Raw genomic sequence first — 5,000 nt, 5'->3', positions numbered from 1 at the left:
ATCCAAGCCGGGCGAGGGAGATCCCTGGTATCCCCTGAGGATACCTGAGTACACCGAGCACAGCACCGTCGGGCTGGCCCAGCAGTGGGATCAACTGGATCAGCTGGGGATGCGCATGCAGCACAACCTGGAGCAGCAGATCCAGGCCAGGTGAGAGGGAGAGATCCCAGCCGAGATGCAGGAGTGTGTGAGAGAGAGATCCCCCGAGATCTAGGGGTGAGGGAGATTCCCCGATATCTAGGGGTGTGAGAGAGAGATCCCCTGAGAGCTAGGGGTGTGAGAGATCCCCTGATATCTAGAGGTGTGTGTGAGAGAGATCCCCCGAGATCTAGGGGGGTCAGCTGGGGATGCGCATGCAGCACAACCTGGAGCAGCAGATCCAGGCCAGGTGAGGGAGAGATCCCCCCGAGGTCTAGGGTGTGTGAGAGATCCCCAATATCTAGGGGTGTGTGAGAGAGATCCCCCAAGATCTAGGGGGATTAACTGGGGAGGCGGAGGCGGCACAAGCTGGAGCAGCAGATCCAGGCCAGGTGAGAGGGAGAGATCCCTGGGATCTAGGGGGATCGGCTGGGGAGGCGGGTGCAACGGATCCAAGCCGGGTGAGAGAGAGAGATCACAGAGATCTGGGGGGTCGACTGGGGGTGCGGATGCAGCAGATCCAAGCCAGGTGAGGGAGATTCCCCAAATTCTAGGGGTATGAGAGAGAGAGATCCCCGAGATCTAGGGGGATCCACTGGGGAGGTGGGTGCGGCGGATTTGAACCAGGTGAGATAGAGATCACTGAGATCTAGGGGAGCCACTGGGAAGGCGGATGCAGCACAACCTGGAGCAGCAGATCCAGGCCAGGTGAGAGAGATCCCAGCCGAGATCTAGGGGTGAGGGAGAGAGAGATCCCCGGGATCTAGGGGGATCGGCTGGGGAGGCGGATGAAGCAGATCCAAGCTGGGTGAGAGAGATCACAGAGATGTGGGGGGATCGACTGGGGAGGCGGATGAAGCAGATCCAAGCCAGGTGAGGGAGATCCCCTGAGATCCAGTGGTGGGAGAGAGATCACGGAGATCTAGGGGAATCAACTGGGGCGGGGTGCAGCACAAGCTGGAGCAGCAGATCCAGGCCAGGTGTGAGAGATCCCCCGAGATTGAGGGGGATCGACTGGGGAGGCGGGTGCAACAGATCTAGGGGGATTAACTGGGGATGCGCATGCAGCACAACCTGGAGCAGCAGATCCAGGCCAGGTGAGGGAGAGATCCCCCGAGATCTAGGGGTGTGTGTGAGAGATCCCTGGGATCTAGGGGGATCGGCTGGGGAAGTGGGTGTGACGGATCTGAGCCAGGTGAGAGAGATGCTCTGAGATCTAGGGGTGTGTGAGAGAGATCCCCGAGATCTAGGGGTGAGAGCACAGCACCGTCGGGCTGTCCCAGCAGTGGGATCAACTGGATCAGCTGGGGATGCGCATGCAGCACAACCTGGAGCAGCAGATCCAGGCCAGGTGAGAGGGAGAGATCCCCCGGGATCTAGGGGGATCGGCTGGGGAAGTGGGTGCAACAGATCCAAGCCGGGTGAAGGAGATCCCTGGTCTCTAGGAGGGATCCACTGGGGAGGATTTGAGCCAGGTGAGAGAGAGGTCACTGAGATCTAGGGGAGCCACTGGGGGGTGTGGATGCGGCGCAACCTGGAGCAGCAGATCCAGGCCAGGTGAGAGGGAGAGATCCCCCCGAGATCTAGGGGTTAGAGAGATTCATCCCCTGAGATCTAGGGGTGAGAGAGATTCCCCCGATATCTAGGGGGTGTGAGAGAGAGATCCCCCGAGATCTAGGGGGTCAGCTGGGGATGCGCATGCAGCACAACCTGGAGCAGCAGATCCAGGCCAGGTGAGGGAGAGAGATCCCCCCGAGATCTAGGGGTGTGAGAAAGAGATCCCCTGAGATCTAGGGGTGTGTGAGAGAGATCCCCTGAGAGCTAGGGTGTGTGAGAGAGATCCCCGAGATCTAGGGGTGAGAGCACAGCACCGTCGGGCTGGCCCAGCAGTGGGATCAACTGGATCAGCTGGGGATGCGCATGCAGCACAACCTGGAGCAGCAGATCCAGGCCAGGTGTGAGGGAGAGATTCCCCAAGATCTAGGGGTTAGAGAGATTTCCCTGAGATCTAGGGGTGAGGAAGATTCCGCCGAAATCTAGGGGTGTGAGAGAGAGATCCCCTGAGAGCTAGAGCTGAGAGAGATTCCCCCGAGATCTAGGGGGATTAACTGGGGAGGCGGATGCAGTACAACCTGGAGCAGCAGATCCAGGCCAGGTGAGGGAGAGATCCCCCTGAGGTCTGGGGGTGTGTGAGAGAGAGATCCCCGAGATCTAGGGGTGAGAAAGATTCCCCGAGATGTAGGGGTGTGAGAGAGAGATCCCCTGAGAGCTAGGGGTGAGAGAGATCCCCCGAGATCTAGGGGAATTAACTGGGGAGGCGGATGCAGCACAACCTGGAGCAGCAGATCCAGGCCAGGTGAGAGAGATCCCCCTGAGATCGAGGGGGATCGACTGGGGAGGCGGATGCAGCAGATCCAAGCCGGGTGAGGGAGATCCCCCGAGATCTAGGGGTGTGAGAGAGAGATTCCCCGAGATCTAGGGGTGTGAGAGAGAGATCCTCGATATCTAGGGGTGTGAGAGAGAGATCCCCTGAGAGCTAGGGGTGAGAGAGAGATCCCCGAGATCTAGGGGTGAGAGCACAGCACCGTCGGGCTGGCCCAGCAGTGGGATCAACTGGATCAGCTGGGGATGCGCATGCAGCACAACCTGGAGCAGCAGATCCAGGCCAGGTGAGGGAGATCCCAGCCGAGATCTAGGGGTGAGAGAGATTCCCCGAGATTGACTGGGGAGGTGGGTGAGGCGGATCCAAGCCAGGTGAGGGAGCTCCCCTGAGATCCAGTGGTGGGAGAGAGAGATCCCCCGAGATCTAGGGGAATCAACTGGGGGGTGGGGTGCAGCACAGTTGATCCCACTGCTGGGCTGGCCCAGCAGTGGGATCAACTGGATCAGCTGGGGATGCGCATGCAGCACAACCTGGAGCAGCAGATCCAGGCCAGGTGAGGGAGAGAGATCCCTGGGATCTAGGGGGATCGGCTGGGGAGGCAGGTGCAACAGATCTAGGAGAATTGACTGGGGATGCGCATGCAGCACAACCTGGAGCAGCAGATCCAGGCCAGGTGAGGGAGAGATCCCCCCGAGATCTAGGGGTGAGGGAGAGACAGATCGCTGGGATCTAGGGGGATTAACTGGGGAGGCGGATGCAGCACAACCTGGAGCAGCAGATCCAGGCCAGGTGAGAGGGAGAGATCCCCCCCCCCGAGATCGAGGGGTGTGTGAGAGAGATGCCTGAGATCTAGGGGGATTGACTGGGGAGGCGGGTGCAACAGATCCAAGCCGGGTGAGAGAGATCACAGAGATGTGGGGGGATCGACTGGGGAGGTGGATGAAGCAGATCCAAGCGGGTGAGAGAGATCCCCCCGAGATCTAGGGCTGAAAGATCCCCCGAGATCTAGGGGGATTAACTGGGGAGGCGGAGGCGGCACAACCTGGAGCAGCAGATCCAGGCCAGGTGAGGGAGATCCGCTCTGAGATCCAGGAGTGTGTGTGAGAGAGATCCTGGGATCTAGGGGGATTAACTGGGGGTGTGGATGCAGCAGATCCGAGCCAGGTGAGAGAGATCCCCCGAGATCTAGGGTGTGTGAGAGAGATCCCCGAGATCTAGGGGTGAGAGCACAGCACCGTCGGGCTGGCCCAGCAGTGGGATCAACTGGATCAGCTGGGGATGCGCATGCAGCACAACCTGGAGCAGCAGATCCAGGCCAGGTGAGGGAGAGATCCCCCGAGATCTAGGGGTGTGTGAGAGAGAGATTCCCCGAGATCTAGGGGATCGACTGGGGGTGCGGATGCAAGAGATCCCGGGTGTGAGAGATGCTGGGGGTGCGGCCTGAGATCTAGGGGGATCAACTGGGGAGGCGGATGAAGCAGATCCAAGCCGGGTGAGAGAGATCCCCAAGATCTGGGGGTAGGAGAGAGAGCCCTGAGATCTTGGGGATCCACTGGGGGTGCAGAGGCAGCAGATCCAAGCCAAGTGAGGGAGATCCCCCGAGATCTAGGGGGATTGACTGGGGAGGCGGATGCAGCACAACCTGGAGCAGCAGATCCAGGCCAGGTGAGAGGGATCCCTGGGGTTTAGGGGGATCGGCTGGGGAAGTGGGTGCGGCGGATCTGAGCCAGGTGAGAGAGATCATCGAGATCTAGGGGGGTTGACTGGGGAGGCGGATGCAAGAGATCCCAGCCAGATCTAGGAGGGCCAACTGGGGATGCGCAGGCAGCACAACCTGGAGCAGCAGATCCAGGCCAGGTGAGAGAGATCCCCCCGAGATCTAGGGGGATCGGCTGGGGAGGCGGGTGCGGCGGATCTGAGCCAGGTGAGAGAGATCCCCAAGATCTAGGGGTGAGAGAGATTCCCCCGAGATCTATAGGTGTGTGAGAGAGTGATCCCCCTGAGATGTAGGGGTGTGTGAGAGAGATCCCCCAAGATCTAGGGGTGTGTGAGAGAGAGATCCCCCGAGATCGAGGGGTGTGCGAGAGAGATCCCCGAGATCTAGGTGATTGACTGGGGGTGCGGATGTAGAAGATCCAAGCTGGGTGAGGGAGATCCATGGTATCTAGGAGGGATCCACTGGGGAGGTGGGTGCGGCGGATTTGAGCCAGGTGAGAGAGAGATCACTGAGATCTAGGGGATCCACTGGGGGTGCGGATGCGGCACAACCTGGAGCAGCAGATCCAGGCCAGGTGAGAGAGATCACCTAAGATTGAGGGGATCGACTGGGGAGGCGGGTGCAGCAGATCCAAGCCAGGTGAGGGAGATCCCCTGAGATTTAGGGGATCCACTGGGGAGGCGGGTTCAGCACACCCTGGAGCAGCAGATTCCCATGAGATCTAGGGGGGTCGACTGGGGAGGCAGGGTGCGGATGTGGCAG

At 60.2% G+C, this 5,000-nt stretch overlaps 1 protein-coding gene across 1 annotated transcript in view; it reads left to right on the top strand.

Annotated features, from left to right (window-relative positions):
- Positions 1-5,000, top strand: part of LOC310668816 (spectrin alpha chain, non-erythrocytic 1-like) — a gene marked incomplete at its 5' end in the record, with an annotated part of 66,474 nt that overhangs the window by 49,747 nt on the left and 11,727 nt on the right. The gene's annotated exons all lie outside the window — the stretch shown is intronic.

The sequence above is a fragment of the Podarcis tiliguerta genome, assembly GCF_965153285.1.
Source record: "Podarcis tiliguerta genome assembly, chromosome: W".
NCBI lineage: Eukaryota > Metazoa > Chordata > Lepidosauria > Squamata > Lacertidae > Podarcis > Podarcis tiliguerta.
This window is presented reverse-complemented; position numbering and strand designations above follow the sequence as displayed.